At 42.6% G+C, this 15429-nt stretch overlaps 1 long non-coding RNA gene across 1 annotated transcript in view; it reads left to right on the forward strand.

The window, feature by feature from the left end:
- Positions 1-15429, forward strand: part of LOC308292201 — a 91015-nt gene that overhangs the window by 18891 nt on the left and 56695 nt on the right. The window contains exon 2 of the long non-coding RNA XR_013962389.1: positions 11437-11510. This is a non-coding gene — a long non-coding RNA (uncharacterized lncRNA). The remainder of the gene's footprint in view (positions 1-11436; positions 11511-15429) is intronic.

The following is a 15429-nucleotide window of genomic DNA, read 5'->3' on the forward strand; positions in this document are numbered from 1 at the left end:
CGCACACACGCACGCACGGCGCACGCACACACACACACACACACACACGCGCGTGCGCGCACACACACAAGGCGTTTTCTCTCCTCTCACTCTCGGTGAGGTATGATGGCTGAATGTTGAGATGACAGGCGATTCCTCACTGTGCCTGTGTGTGTGTGTGTGTGTGTGTGTGCGTGCGTGCGTGCGTGCGTGTGTGCGTGCGTGCGTGTGTGTGCGTGTGTGTTCATGCAGCGGATCAGAGCTGTATATTTTGTGAGATGGAATACAAAGCATCACACACAATTTTCAACAAATAGGCTTAAGCCCTGTGTGTGTGTGTGTGTGTGTCTGTGTGTGTGTGTGTGTGTGTGTGTGTGTGTGTGTGTGTGTGTGTGTGTGTGTGTGTGTGTGTGTGTGTGTGCGGGCGTGCTCACTCACTCACTCAGTGAGATTTGTGATTCTGCTTGAATGCATTCATGCTTGAATGTCAGTGTTGTGAATTTCTGTGTGTGTGTGTGTGTGTGTGTGTGTGTGTGTGTGTGTGTGTGTGTGTGTGTGTGTGTGTGTGTGTGTGTGTGTGTGTGTGTGTGTGTGTGTGTGTGTGTGTGTGTGTGTGTGTGTGTGTGTGAGCCCTGTGACTATCTGGGTCTATATGGGAAACACAGCATCAGGCTTACTGTTACCACACACACACACACACTGCAGCGGTTGGTGTTAATTGGCTACGAGCTAATTAGCGAATGCATGTCATTAAGCCCTGGGGCATCGTTAAGCCGTTTCACCTCCTTTTCAACAAAACGTCTCGGATTACATCACTCTCTCTGTCTGTGTGTCTGTCTGTCGCCTGTCTGTGCGTCTGTCTCTCTGGGTATCTATTAGGGGTGCCACGGTTCAGTCAGCCGGTTCGGTTCATATCTTGGTTTTTGGCTCACGGTTTTGGTACGGTTTCGGTACAGTAAAAATTTAAAATGAAAAAATAAAGAATCCAAAATGTTCAGTTAATTTTAAAGATCGGGTGCAATCATTTGTTTCCCCCCTAAAACATGATAATCAGTTATTATGATTTTACTAGGAGGAAGATTTTCTCCAAAAAGGTGTACAGAAAGAGTTAAAATTATGTTTTTATGTGGCTAAAGTTCTCAGAATATGGACACTATAGGGTTCCAGCGGTTAATATAAAAAAGGTGAAAAAAAAGGTTTCTACCACACAACGATTTGAAGGACCCCCTTTAGTACCTCTAAGGACCCCTTAGGGGTCCCGGACCCCCTGTTGAAGACCCCTGATGTAGAGAATGCACAATGGTGCACGGATGGTGCACGGTCCGGCGGTACGGCATGTCGCCATACCGATCAGATCACAAAATTATTTGCTGCGATCAACCGTTAGCATGCTATGAGCTCACAAGCTATAGTGCAGAAATGCAGAAGACGAGTGGTCAAAACGGACTGTTTCCGGTCAAAACAAGAATCGCTACTTTGTGAGCAGATAAACGGCAGTGTAATGTTGGATTAAATGAGCTCCCTTTCGGCAGCAAACGCTTTCAGCCGCCGACGTTGTCCAAAAATCTGCGCGATCAAAAGCTGCCTTTAGACTCGTCGGAAATCAATACAATAAGAATGTTGCCTTATAATTATTAGAATGGGCCAAATAGAGGGTACCGTTGTTTCCTGTTGAGATTGGCACATTTCCTGGGGCAACCTGCCAAGATCACACGTCACACAGGTCTTTTTTTTGAGCGGTGGTCACAACGCTCCTATACGTGGCCGTGTGTGTGGGTATGTCTGTCTGTCTCCGTGTCTGTCTGTCTGTCTGTCTGTCTGTAGCCTGCAGTAACCTTTTCTGACCACACATGTTAAGGGACACACGCACACGCACACGCACACACACACACACACACACACACACACACAGGGGGGAAGGGGGGGAGGGGGGGAACCACCGCTCAGTTCACACGGGTGTGATTTTTTTTTAACTCTCAAAAAAGCGGTGCATTTGAAACTACATTGCAGTGCGCATCATGGGGTGATCACTGCTTGCCTCCTGTGAATTGTTTTACTTTTATTTGTAGTTTATCTTCTGTTTATTTTGTTGCTGAGTGAGGTCAGCAGACAAAGTGATGTGAGTGAGAGGATAAAACCTGGGTGAAATCTACCAATCTCAACAGTAAACAACGGTATGTGCATGCATAAAGTGAATGGCAAATCGAGTGGAAAAGTCAGTTTAATGTCGTTTAGTGCAATCAGATAAGACTTTTCTGTTTGGATGTATGGGCTGTCAAGGCCATTAAGTAGTTTTTCTGCCACTCAGTAGGCGTTCCTGCATAACTTCCGGGTATGATGATTGGGGTGGATATTGGCAAGAATCTCGCGATGCAATACGTATCACGATACATGGGTCATGATGCAATAGTATCACTATATATTGCGAATCTTTGCGATGCGATACTATTGCGATACTATAGCGATACATCAGCTTTAAAAGCTGAAAACGCTGCTCTAATGTTGTTATTTTCGTAGTTTGCAGCCATTTTCTCGAGAGACCTCAATCACTGAACGTGGGAAGGGGAAGTAGCTACTATAGTAAAGCGACATCTAGAGGCAGCGGAGTGTCAGGCCTGGACTTCTACCATTGGCTCCTATCGCGATACTACGGCCTGAAGTATCGATACAGTATTGGCAAATAAACTATCGTGATTGCCATATCGATTATATTGCCCACCCCTAATGATGATGATGTCACACACATACACTCCATTGATTCAGATTTCCTGCAAGCTTTGTAACTAGAGATGGACCGATTGCAAAATTCTTGGCTGATACCGATCCTCCGGTTTTATGAAGGTCTGACCTGCCAAAACCGATTTTTCCGATACCGATTTCTTTAGCTAAGAACTAGAAAATAGGGTTGCTCAAACACCCTTTTTTCAGGCCAAGTAGGCCTACAAGACATACTTCAATTTGAGTACCAATAAGCTAGAAGAACACTAATGCCAAATCAATCACAATAGTACAATATCCAAAAACACAGACAATATCCAGTCTAATATGACCGTCTGTTTTTTTTTTCTCCTTCTTTTTGGAGACGACATTGACACAGGATTATGGAATATATCCTTACATTGCAGTAATCAGCACCATCTGTATTCTGTAGGCTGCCACTAAGTAGACTGGCTGCTACTTGCTAATGTTTACTTTAGTCACAGGACTGCATGCTGTGCAGTGCCATAGACACAATTGGCATAAAACCGGTTTTATGTCAGTGACCTGCCGATCACCGATTCGGCCGGTTTGATATAATACCTGCCGATTTTTGATATTGGCCGATACCGATGTCCATCCCTATTTGTAACACGCTTTACATTTAATTCGGCTATATTTGAAGAGGTTTGAACATAAAAATAGCCTACCGTCCAAATAAACAGCCGACAGTTGCCAATACGTATATCCGTCCTATCGTCACCTTACTTTAATCTCTCTCTCTCTCTCTCTCTCTCTCTCTCTCTCTCTCTCAGTCTGTCTCGTAGTGGAGGTTTAGACATGCTGACCTGATCTCATACATAAACATTAAAACGTGTGTGTGTGTGTGTGTGTGTGTGTGTGTGTGTGTGTGTGTGTGTGTGTGTGTGTGTGTGTGTGTGTGTGTGTGTGTGTGTGTGTGTGTGTGTGTGTGTGTGTGTGTGTGTGTGTGTGTGTGTGTGTGTGTGTGCGTGCGTGCGTGCGTGCATGCGTGTGCGTTTGCCACCAGACAGACAGTATAGTCTGTCATGGCAGCATGTACTCTGTCAGGGCTACTTCCACTTTCCATCCAGAAGTCATGACCTCACCCCTGTGTGTGTGTGTGTGTGTGTGTGTGTGTGTGTGTGTGTGTGTGTGTGTGTGTGTGTGTGTGTGTGTGTGTGTGTGTGTGTGTGTGTGTGTGTGTGTGTGTGTGTGTGTGTGTGTGTGTGTGTGTGTGTGTGTGTGTGTGTGTGTGTTAGAGCTGACCCCGAATAAGCCTTAGTTTTAGGGTTTGGACTTCTGGTGAATTTCTTTTTGAACATGTCTTTGTCTAGAAACATTGTTTTTCCCATTGGTTGAACATTTCGTGAGATATACACAGGACAGACAGACAGACAGACAGACAGACAGACAGACAGACACAGATTTGTGCCACCATCAAGCCTACACATTTTGCCCTAAAATCACGCTGCGACCTGACGGTCGCTTATCTCCCGATTAGGGAGTCTTACTGGTGTAACTAGTTTGTAGGGATGGAACCATAATCGTTATCGCTTATCACTCACAATAATCGTATTGCAGATATCTTCAAGGGATATTTCACCCCAAAAATACTTTTTTCCTATTGATTACTCACCCTTAGCCTGATTTCAGACTCTGTGCTGAGTCTGACATTGTCCCATTGACAAGAGATTTCAAAGGGGAGGGGATGTGTTTGACTTGTGTGTACACAAAAACATTCCCCCCTCCCCCTCCCCTCTTTGACAGGCATCAAACAGGTCGTTGTCTTTGATGCTAACGAGGTAAGCACAACCCCCTTTGAAGTTCAAAGGGAGCAATTAAGAGCTTTGGCTGAGCTCCCCCCTCCACTGTTTCTGTTGATTTTCAAAAGTTAGACCCACCCCCTCCTCCGAGGCTCCGACTCTCATTGGCTTGGTTCTGCCTAAACCAGAGAAACTTTAGCGTCATATGACAACACCAGACCAAGAGAGCAGTCCGCTCAGAGAGTGGGCGGGTCTATGGGCTGGAGCCAGGCAAACTCACCCCATGTAGACTTGAATTCGTGATTTTATTAAAAAGAATTGCATTCCTAAGTCAACTAGACCAGGTCAACCTGGTTGTGCCAGACCCCCTGTCTGTCATCATCATTTATGACATCATGCCTTTTGTAGGCATGTCATCATCATGTCATCATCATATATACCCTTTATATAGAAAACCCGGACAGACCGACATTTGCTTATGTAGGCCTACCCATTTCATGGGTCTGGCAATAATTATGTTTGTGTCTCCATAGGGAACAATGCAGGCTCCTTGTGTCTCCATAGGGAACCACAGCTGGTGAACACATTATTGGCTTAGGAATGTTGAACGATATCCATGATTATGGATATCGTTATGATTTATTTGGGGGTGTGAACTATCCCTTTAAGTACTCCTACAGTACTTGAGTAAATGTACTTAGTTACATTACACCACTGCATACAAGCACAAATGGCTGTGTTTGCGTCAGGGAAGCTGGTGTGATCTGGTGACTTGTGGTGATTTGGTAACAGTGGAGTCTAAAGGAACACTGAGACCAGAACAGCTGTGACCTTGGATGGGAGACAGAAAAACTAAACGGTGTGGCTTCCATATTTTTTTGTCATCAGAACAAAAAGCTAATATTCTGTCTACAGAGAAAAACACAATACTTTGGAACATCAAGTATCACATTCAGCTCTGTAGAGATGGGATTTATGACCCTTTGAATTGAGCCGGATCTCTGGAATCCGTTCCTTTCAAAGAGCCCTTCAAAAGACTGGCTCGTTTTAGTTACTTTGTAGATTTTGATTATTATGAATCAGTGCAACCCTATATACATTTCGGCCATTTGGAAATAGCCGATCTACAAGCTCACAATGCGTCGCAACGCGACGCATTGTGAGCTTGTAGATCTGCTATTTTCAAAAGATTTTTCTACATTTTATTTATTGGAAAACCTGTGAAATTAGCCTGGTTATACAGACCCTGAATCGCTATCCATGCCCCTTTAAAATGTTGTGTGTGTGTGTGTGTGTGTGTGTGTGTGTGTGTGTGTGTGTGTGTGTGTGTGTGTGTGTGTGTGTGTGTGTGTGTGTGTGTGTGTGTGTGTGTGTGTGTGTGTGTGAGACATTCTTGAGCTGTTACAGTTCGTCTGCTGTTAAGATAAACATCACAGTAAACAGATACTGTAGATAGACAGACAGACAGACACAGAAGGAGTAAGAAAATTATGGAAAGATAAAAGTAACAGAAAAGGAAACATACTTATTAAATTCCATGTGTCTCTCTCTCTCTCTCTCTCTCTCTCTCTCTCTCTCTCTCTCTCTCTCTCTCTTTCTCTCTCTCTCTCTCTCCAACTCTCTTCTTCCCTTATATGCTTCTACCAGGAAGTCACTCGTAAAACACCATATATGGTCCATAAATGTTCTTCGTGAGATGTGTGTGTGTGTGTGTGCGCGCGTGTGCGCACACGTGTGCGTGCGTGAGGACTTAGACACTGTCTCAGATCCCCACATTCACACTAAACAATGTTACACCCCCCCAACATATACTGTACATTCTCATTAGAGATCATTATAGATTTATTCATTTGTGTTCAATAGCAAAAATAGGCGATGTACAAGTTGAGAATCATGTGTGGCGGCGACGAGGGCGAGGACTGTGGTTTTTGTCACAAACGTGACATTTTCTGTTCACGGTTAATTGTCACACATCGTTTCGATTAACGATTTAATTGTTTCTGGCATTTGAACGCTGGAACACAAATGAAACATTGCATTACTGTTCTACTGTTCATAAACAAACATTGCAACGGGCAGAACATTACAAATAAACAATATACAAAGTAATGACTGATATATTTAATAGCTTTCTACTTTAATTGTTTTTTTAGTTTAGTTTTTCCTTACAGATACTGGAAATAGTCTCTCTACACGTTGCGTGCTTGTAAAGATCTTCTATTTCTGCAATTCTTTTCAAAAATGTATGAAAGTACATGAACATTTTTCTGCATGTAAGCGATCTTGACAATCATGCAAAAATAAACGATTTAATTGATTGAATACTTTATTGGCAGTTTGAAGAAATACACAAGCACAGGAGAGTACAGTTCAATACAAGGTCTGCTCAGAGGGGTTTAAACCAGAGGAAGCATTATGGCTTGTTAGTGTGGTTGCCTTAACGGGACAACCACACTATTAGTCCATGGGCCAGACGGGTTGTCGGTATCAAAAAGGTGGCAAAGGTTACCATGCATTTTTGAAAAGCTCTATATCTGTAGATTATATTTTGGTATGATAACCCTTTCTTAGACCCAGCTAAATTGGTGTTATCAGCCGCTGGAGTTGGTGTCCCATTAACTTTACATTACAGGGAAAATAAGCAAAAAAATAATCTGCTTTTAGTAGCATAAGAGGGGTGTCAGGGGTCAAACTAGGGGTTTGTCATGATGCTGAATCCATTGCAAGCATCTGTTTTGCACAAACAACATTCCTTGGGCTAAAAATACTATGGTTTTAGTGATGAAAAGTGATGAGTCATCACTTTTGTGGGGGCTGTTTTAGCCCCAGGAATGTTTTTCGTGCTAAACAGATGCTTGCAATGGATTCAGCATCACGAAAACCCCCTAGTTTGACCCCTCTTATGCTACTTAAAGCAGATTAATTTTTTGCTTTTTTTCCCTGTAATGTAAAGTTAATGGGACCAACTCTAGCGGCTGATAACACCAATTTAGCTGGGTCTAAGAAAGGGTTATCATACCAAAATATAATCTACAGATATAGAGCTTTTCAAAAATGCATGGTAACCTTTGCCACCTTTTTGATACCGACAACCCGTCTGGCCCATGGACTATATAGTACATGTCTGACTTTTATTTATTCCATCTTTCCAAATAAACGTTATTTTGCCGCGCTACTCCTCCCACAGTCTTGGTGGCACACACTTGGCCCATATATCAAATCCACCGGCTTCATAGACGCTTGCATTTTGCTAAGAGATACCTTACCGATGTCTCTGGTTCACATTGGCACATTTCTTGGGGCAATCTGCACAGATCATGCATGTCATGCATGTCTTCTTCTTCTGTTTTAGTTTTTTTACTCTCAAAAAAGCATCTGCAATGCAGTGCATTTGAAACTGCGTTGCAGTGCACATCATGGGGTGATCCCTGCTTGCCTCCTGTGAATTGTTTTAATTTAATTATTGTTTATTTAATTTTTATTTTGTTGCTGAGTGAGGTCATCAGACAAAGTGACATGAGTGATATGAAAAAGCCTGAGTGAAATGTGCCAATGCCAACCAGAGACATCGGTTATATCAGTGTTTCTCAACCACTGTGCCTGGGGACCTTTGGTGTGCCCCTGAGAAGGGTCAAGTGTGCCCCTTGAAACTGCTTGAAAGCCAGTATTGTATTTATCATTTTAAAAATGATTTAAACTAGTGAAAACAGCCGATCTACAAGCACACAACGCCTCGCGGTGCGAGGCGTTGTGTGCTTGTAGATCTGCAGTTTTCACTACCGTTGTGCGACAGCCTTGTATGATGAAGAAGGGCTTTACTTTGCGAAGAAACGTACACATTTGAAACTTGGAGATACAAGGTTTTCTCCCCGACAGTGACGATATTTACACCCCCATATTATGTTGGTGTGCCCATGGATTATTGGGACATGAAAAGTGAGCCCATGCAGAAAAAAGGTTGAGAAACACTGCCTTATATACAGTAGTTACATTTAGATTAATTTAATCGTAAATATAGTTTCTCCATTGACTTGAATGGGAAAATACAAAACACTTTACTTTTCCCAAATATGGAGATGATATCATTGACACAGACTGACACAGTATGTCCATAAATGGGCATTCCAAGACATTGGGATTAATATTGATGACACCAGGGATCTTCATATATGGGCATAAAAGGGACTAATAGTTTTTTGACATTGCATCTTTCTAGTTTCCATTGGGGTCCTTTGTACGCAGTTCATCTAAATTTGATTAGATTTTCTCATATAATTGCAATGAGGCAATTATGAGATAATTGTGACTTGACTAGTGACCTGCCTGAACTCAGCTCAGCCGTACACAGGGTCAAAGGTGAAAACAAGTTCATAGCTAAGTAAGCTAACTAATTCATAACAATATTGTGTTTGGTCTCATTCTATGAAGCCACATAATTAAATTATTATTTTCAGCATTTGTTTTTCTTTTGTATTCTTATCATTTAATTGGATAAACTAAATTAAAAGTGGATGTCCAGAAGCAAAGTTTGTAATAATAATAAAAAAAACATACAGTTTTACAAGAACGTCACTATACCTATCTGTAACTGAAGAAGAAAAAAAAAGTACCTTAAAAAGGCAAAAATCACTGATACATCTTAAATCCTAGTACTGTTATCACTAATAACACCGCCATAGTAACAGCTGCATGCTGAAACAGTGCCCAAATTTGGAGCGCTCTAATTTGGAGATGACTCGCTGATATGTCTTAAATCCTACTAGGCTACTTTCACAACAACAGGCAAGGACGCCTCGGTGGTGGTGTATACTGAGGTGAAAGTATTGCATGTCATCTCCAAATTTGGGCACTGTTTCAGCATGCATATCAGACAGAAAGACATTCGGTCGTTTAATATGTAGGATATGTATACTGTATGAAGCTGGACAAATCAAAGTGATAAACATCAAAATAGCAGTCATATACATGTGGGCAGTGCTTTCTGGACAGTGCTCTCGAGTCGCATTGTGATGTCAGCTAAGTCCTGTATTGTGACGCGTTGTGAGCTTGTCAGCTGCGAAAACCTTCCACGCAACGCGGATTCTGGTCTTTAACTCATGAAGGCCGGGGAAGCCTCTGCGTTGTCTCTCTCTCTAGGCCGTCCTCAGACGAGCCTTCCATCGTCGCTTCCAGTCATCCCGGCTCTCCATACATCTGGCCAGTTTGTTGGTGCTTTGCGCTCCTGTGTCATTCTTGAGTACATCCTATGTTAGTGTGGGACGTCCTCGTGAACGGTGCCCATGTGTTGGTTCCCACAGCACCAGTTTGCTGGCTGGCAGCTCCTGGTGTCTTTGGCAGTGTCCTGCTATAGTCTCATTCTCCTGGCTGCTATTTTATCGCTCACCCTTAATATTCCAGCGTACAGATTCTTGTTGGTAACACTGTGTACTCTTGCTGATGTTGAGCACTACGCGTAACATTCTGGCGTAGCACCCGTCTAGAGACTTCCGCAGAGTTGGCTTAAGGGTCTGGCAATAGCATTCACTGCCATATAAGAGAACAGACTCTACCGGCGCATAGAAGAAGCTGAGTTGTTATACCTTTCAAACGGGGAAAGGCTCTGTGTCATTTTAGATGTTGCAATGTGCAGTATAGCAACAGGACTTTTTTCTGAAAACTTAAGTTAGGATTTCACAAGGCATTTAAAAAAAAATTGGCCTCAGCTCTAAATGGTTTAAGTGGTTAATTCAATGCATTGATCGGGCACAGACGCGGCCGCGTGATCAAAGACACATGGAGCGGACCGCTGGCGTTTTATTGACGTTGATAAATGATCGTTTACGACAAATTAAATCAATGTCGGACTTTAAACTCATTACCCGAGATTAGATGCTCTGCCTTCTATAGCAGCGCGCTTGTGTGTGTGTGTGTCTGTGTGTGTGTGCGTGCGTGCGTGCGTGCTTGAGTGTGTGTCTGTGTGTGTGTGTGTGTGCGCGCGCGCGTGTGTGTGTGTGTGTGTGTGTGTGTGTGTCCTCATCCTTACATAGAATCAGAGACCTCTGTAGCCTCAGGCAATTCCCCTATCTCTCTCTCTCTCTCTCTCTCTCTCTCTCTCTCTCTCTCTCTCTCTCTCTCTCTCTCACACACACACACACACACACACACACACACACACACACACACACACACACACACTCTATCTCCCTATCTGTCTCTCTCGCTCAATTCAGTTCAGTACAGCTCTATTAGTTGGGTTGCATAATATCGGCGCTGTAACAGTGAAATATTATAATTAGGTTTAAAATGATATCAATTAGAGTATAAACGGCAGTAACACGCATGAAATAATAATCATAATGCAAATGGTGTTGGATAGACTACTGCATATAGTAGCAGTTATATGTGGATTTTTGATTGAAAATGAAAATGTGTTTTCCCCTTCCCCCCATCCCCTTTTAAAGGACAACTTAGTTTTTTTTACAACAAGGGTTCATAGTCTAGAAAAAAAAGAAAAAGTGAGTGTTAAAATGTTTTCATTTACTTCGTTCTATCGTTTTAGCACGTTTAGTGTGCTAAACCGTGGGGGCATGCATGCGTACGCATGGGGGCATGCGTACAAGTGGCTAAATATGTAATTTTAGACACAATAAGCATGTCATTTCTTTATTGCTATTTACAGTAACTCCAGAAGTCGCATCTGCCCATGAAAGATTGCGGTGCATTTTGGGAATGGGCTTATGCTGTGTAAAGATACATATTTAGCCACTTGTATGCATGCCCCCAGCCACTGAAATCAAAATAATGAAAATCTCTAAAACGATAGAAAGGATTAAATGAAAACATTTTAACTCTCATCTTTTATATTCTTTAATTACTATCTAAAATATGAACCCTTGTTGTAAAAACAAAACAAAATTGTCCTTTAACTAAATGCACATAATATTTGTTGTAATTATCTCTGTCTCCAAGTGTAACTTCCAATCTCTTCCTTGTGTAGATATTTTTGCCACACCGATTGGCCGGCTGTCTACCGTCAAACTCTTCTGTGATTGGACGGTTCTGGAGTGTCGGGTAAGAATTGACCCTCTTCATTCTCATAATGCCACTGATCTAGGGCAGGGGTTCCCAAGCTTTTTTGGCTCAGGGCATCCCTATAAATATCTTTTTCATCCGAGGCTCCCCTACATTATATTCATAATGTTCACTCCCAGCACCTAATATAAATTCAACTCCACGTAGGGGGAAACATGAGCACATTTTTGCCATTATTCTCCCAGAGATTATGTTTGCGAAGAAAACTTTGAGATAATAGCCATTTTGGTTAGAACTGACTAGATAGATACCTTTATTATCCCACGGGGGAAATTCAGTTGCCCAGAGGCAGCACAGCAGTTTAAGGTTACAAGTTACAAAGAAGTAAGAAAAAGAAAAAGAGTAGTGTACAGTCCAAAGAGCAAGCACAAAAAAACAAAGTGTCGAAGAGCTAATGCAACAAAGACAAACAAAAGAAAAGAAGAATATATACATAAAGTGACCACGAAACATTCAACGCTCATAAGTGACACGTCACACACACACACACACAAAAAAAGCTATACTCAAAGCATAACTTTGACTGAACTCTGTACTTAAAATGATACCAAATATTTTGCCCAAATAAATTCGGAATATTTTCAAATTATCTTGCGGCACTCCTGGACTGCCGTCATGGCACCCCAGGGTGCCCCGGCTTTGAAAACCCCCTGATCTAGGGTCTGATCCTTGCACTCCTTACCACATGCACCCATCCCATGAATGCAAGGTTCAACCCATGGCTGCAGGGTTCATCCCATGGCTGCAGGGTTCATCCCATGGCTGCAGGGTTCATCCCATGGCTGCAGGGTTCATCCCATGGTAGCAGGGTTGGTGGACAATTACCAGAAACACAGTAAGAGATATCCCTGAATGACCATAACAGGTCTGTAACTCTGAGAGGGTACAAATGGAACCAAATGGACCTGCGTTGGACACACTCAGAGTTCAGGGGGTTCTTGAAAAATAAAATACTAGTGGACTCATAATGGGCCACAGACTCTTAGTAAATCAGTGTCATACATATTCTAAAGAAAAACGGAAGACTTGACATTCAGTAATTGGGTCTTGTGATCAAAATAAGAACATTATAATGGTGTGTAAAAAAGAAAATCAATCATTTATGACGGACACATTTGTCTGCACATTTTAGTGTCCAACCGGTAGGCTTTTTTCGTGTCCGATACAAGAGAGGGGACAGTCACCGATAACCGATATGCAACCGATATATGTATGCATCATGAAAACTTTTTCTGTGTGGATTGTGCAAAGATTTTGCCCCAATTGATTATGCAAAGGTACAGTAACAGTAGTACTACAGCCAGGTGCGTTCTTAAACCAATGTCTTTATTAAAGACTTTTTTTTTCACTTGTGAGTCAATGTGTCTGAGAAAAAGAGTGACACAGAGACATGTATAGTATGTCCAACTGCCTGTCTGAGTGTGTGAGATAATGACTGTGAGGACAAGCCAGGCTTGTTACAACCTCTCATCACACATGTACACTGATGTAGAAATCCTAACGTTTTTCAGAAAACAATTTAGAGAAGACATGTGTAGGTATTTTTCAGGTCTTAACTCATTCGTAGTTTACGGCCGAGGAGCCCGAAGATTTTTCAATGTCTTTCACTGCTGGCTTCTCTTACCTGTTAACGCGGGCGATCATCCAGTTCCCATCGTGCGTGATCGGACACTGCTATGCATCTTGTGTTCGCGTATTTCCATCAGCTTCTCAAATCCTTTTAAATTTTTCCAATTGATCAATAAGTTCTCCGTCTGTAAGCTGCGGAGTTTACACAGAAAGCTAACGGGCCAAAATAGACGACGGACCATCCGCTTCCGGTTCACGGCCTCAATGTTAACTGGTCCGCTCAATAATGTGTCCGTGTAGAAATCGATCACGGAGCATTATTTCCGGCCTATTTCGGTTCCGCTTCGATAAATTATTTCTTTTTAATTAAAGCTTATTAAATCTTCGGGTTCCTCGGGCATGGCAGGGAAGGGGTACAAAGGGGTATTTTTTTGGCAGAGGTTGAGTTAACTCATTGAGTGCCAATCCCGAACTAGTTCGGCTTTATTAGCGTATCGCAGAGTGCCGATCCCGAACAAGTTCGGCTTTAAAAAAAAAAAAAAAAAAAAAAAAGATTTTTTTTTTTTTTTTTTGAATTTTTTTTTTGTTTTTTTTTTTTTTTTTTTTTGGACCCCATCAAATCTGGTGAACATGATTTCAATCGCGATTTTGCATGTTCCACCCCCATACAACCCCATCTAACATACAGGGCAGCCATGTTTGTTTACATAACATGTAAAACATAATGGCGATTATCTCAAGAATGCCTGAACGGATTTCCAATCGGATTTTTTTGTTTGAAAGCTGTGAACAAACTGCACAAATCCACTCCAATGCAATCCAGGATTGCATTGGATTTTTTAGAGCTCATTCTTCTCTGTTTTTTTCCCATGCATGAGGTGTGCAAGGTTTAATCATGGCTAAGTTGACGAAAATAAGGCTTCTAAAATGCTTGGTAGCCAATAGCTAACTTCAAGCTAACTTCATCCTCTTCCTGTACATGCACAAAGGAAAGTGTTCAGGCAAGTCATGGCTGCAGGGCTTCTGCATATACCAGCATATCTCTATGGGATTTTCTATGGCCACTGGGCGCCCTCTAGTGGTGAAAGGGGTGGCACTCAAAGAGTTAATATGGGTTTATACATTGTGTGGCTTGTTGGACAGGTAACTTGCCTCCCAGGGTGAGAGGCAGTGTGATCGTGTTGGATTGTGAACTTGACCTCTGGATTCAGATTCATGTTGGCCTTTTCTTTACAAGGTAATTCGGGTGGCATTTATGACTCTCTGCGGGCGTTATTGCGTGGTGCGTATGGCCAGTTAACCCATTTAGGCCTAGAATTATTGACTGCTTTAACCGTTGAAAAATAGCAGATATACAAGCTCACAGCGCGGCACCGAGTGCCGCGCTGCGAGCTTGTAGATCTGCTATTTTTGAAAAATCGTGATTTTTCTTTGCAAGTCTTTGAATATATCTATTTAAAAGCGAACATTTGTAACTCAAATATTTGCTTCTGGGGGGGTCCCTGGAACAACATATTTTGAGATGGGGGTCCGTGGCCAAATACCTGCAATTTTGGGGGTCCTTGACATGAAAAAGTTTGAGAACCACTGATTTAGAGGAAGGATTTAGTAGTCGGGTCAAAGATCGGGTCAAAGATATTCATAGACTTGCACACATTTTCACGATTTTTCAAAAATAGCAGATCTACAAGCTCGCAGCGCGGCACTCGGTGCCGCGCTGTGAGCTTGTATATCTGCTATTTTTCGAAGGTTAAAGCATACAATAATGGTTAAAGTGGTTAAAATCTAACGCGACTCGGGCGCGTTCCAGGTATTTGAGAGTTAAACCTTTGATATACAGTCCCTTGTAAAGATTGCGCGTGCTCGTGTGTGCGTGTGTCAGCCATCCAGGCTGGTTACGAGCAAGCACCCACTGGTCTAGGATGCACACGTGCACGCACGCATGCACACGCACGTACTCACACACGTTTATAATAATAACAAGCATTATAGACTGGACTGCACATTTTGTTTGCAGGACTGACTGACGTTTCCACTCGCGTCTTCCTCAGAGTCAAACAGGGTCACAAGACGCACGCACGCGCGCGCACACACACACACACACACACACACACACACACACACACACACACACACACACACACACACACACACACACACACACACACACACACATCCTATACAGTTTGATATAAAACTTTCCCCTTTCACTTGTGCCAATCGTGTGTGCGTGTGTGCTTGTGTGTGCTTGTGTGCGTGCGTGCGTGCGTGTGTGCGTGCGTGCGTACGTGTGTGTGTGTGTGTGTGCGTGCGAGTTTGTGTGTGTGTG

Source organism: Nannobrachium achirus, assembly GCF_963921795.1.
Source record: "Nannobrachium achirus genome assembly, chromosome: 10".
Taxonomy (NCBI): domain Eukaryota; kingdom Metazoa; phylum Chordata; class Actinopteri; order Myctophiformes; family Myctophidae; genus Nannobrachium; species Nannobrachium achirus.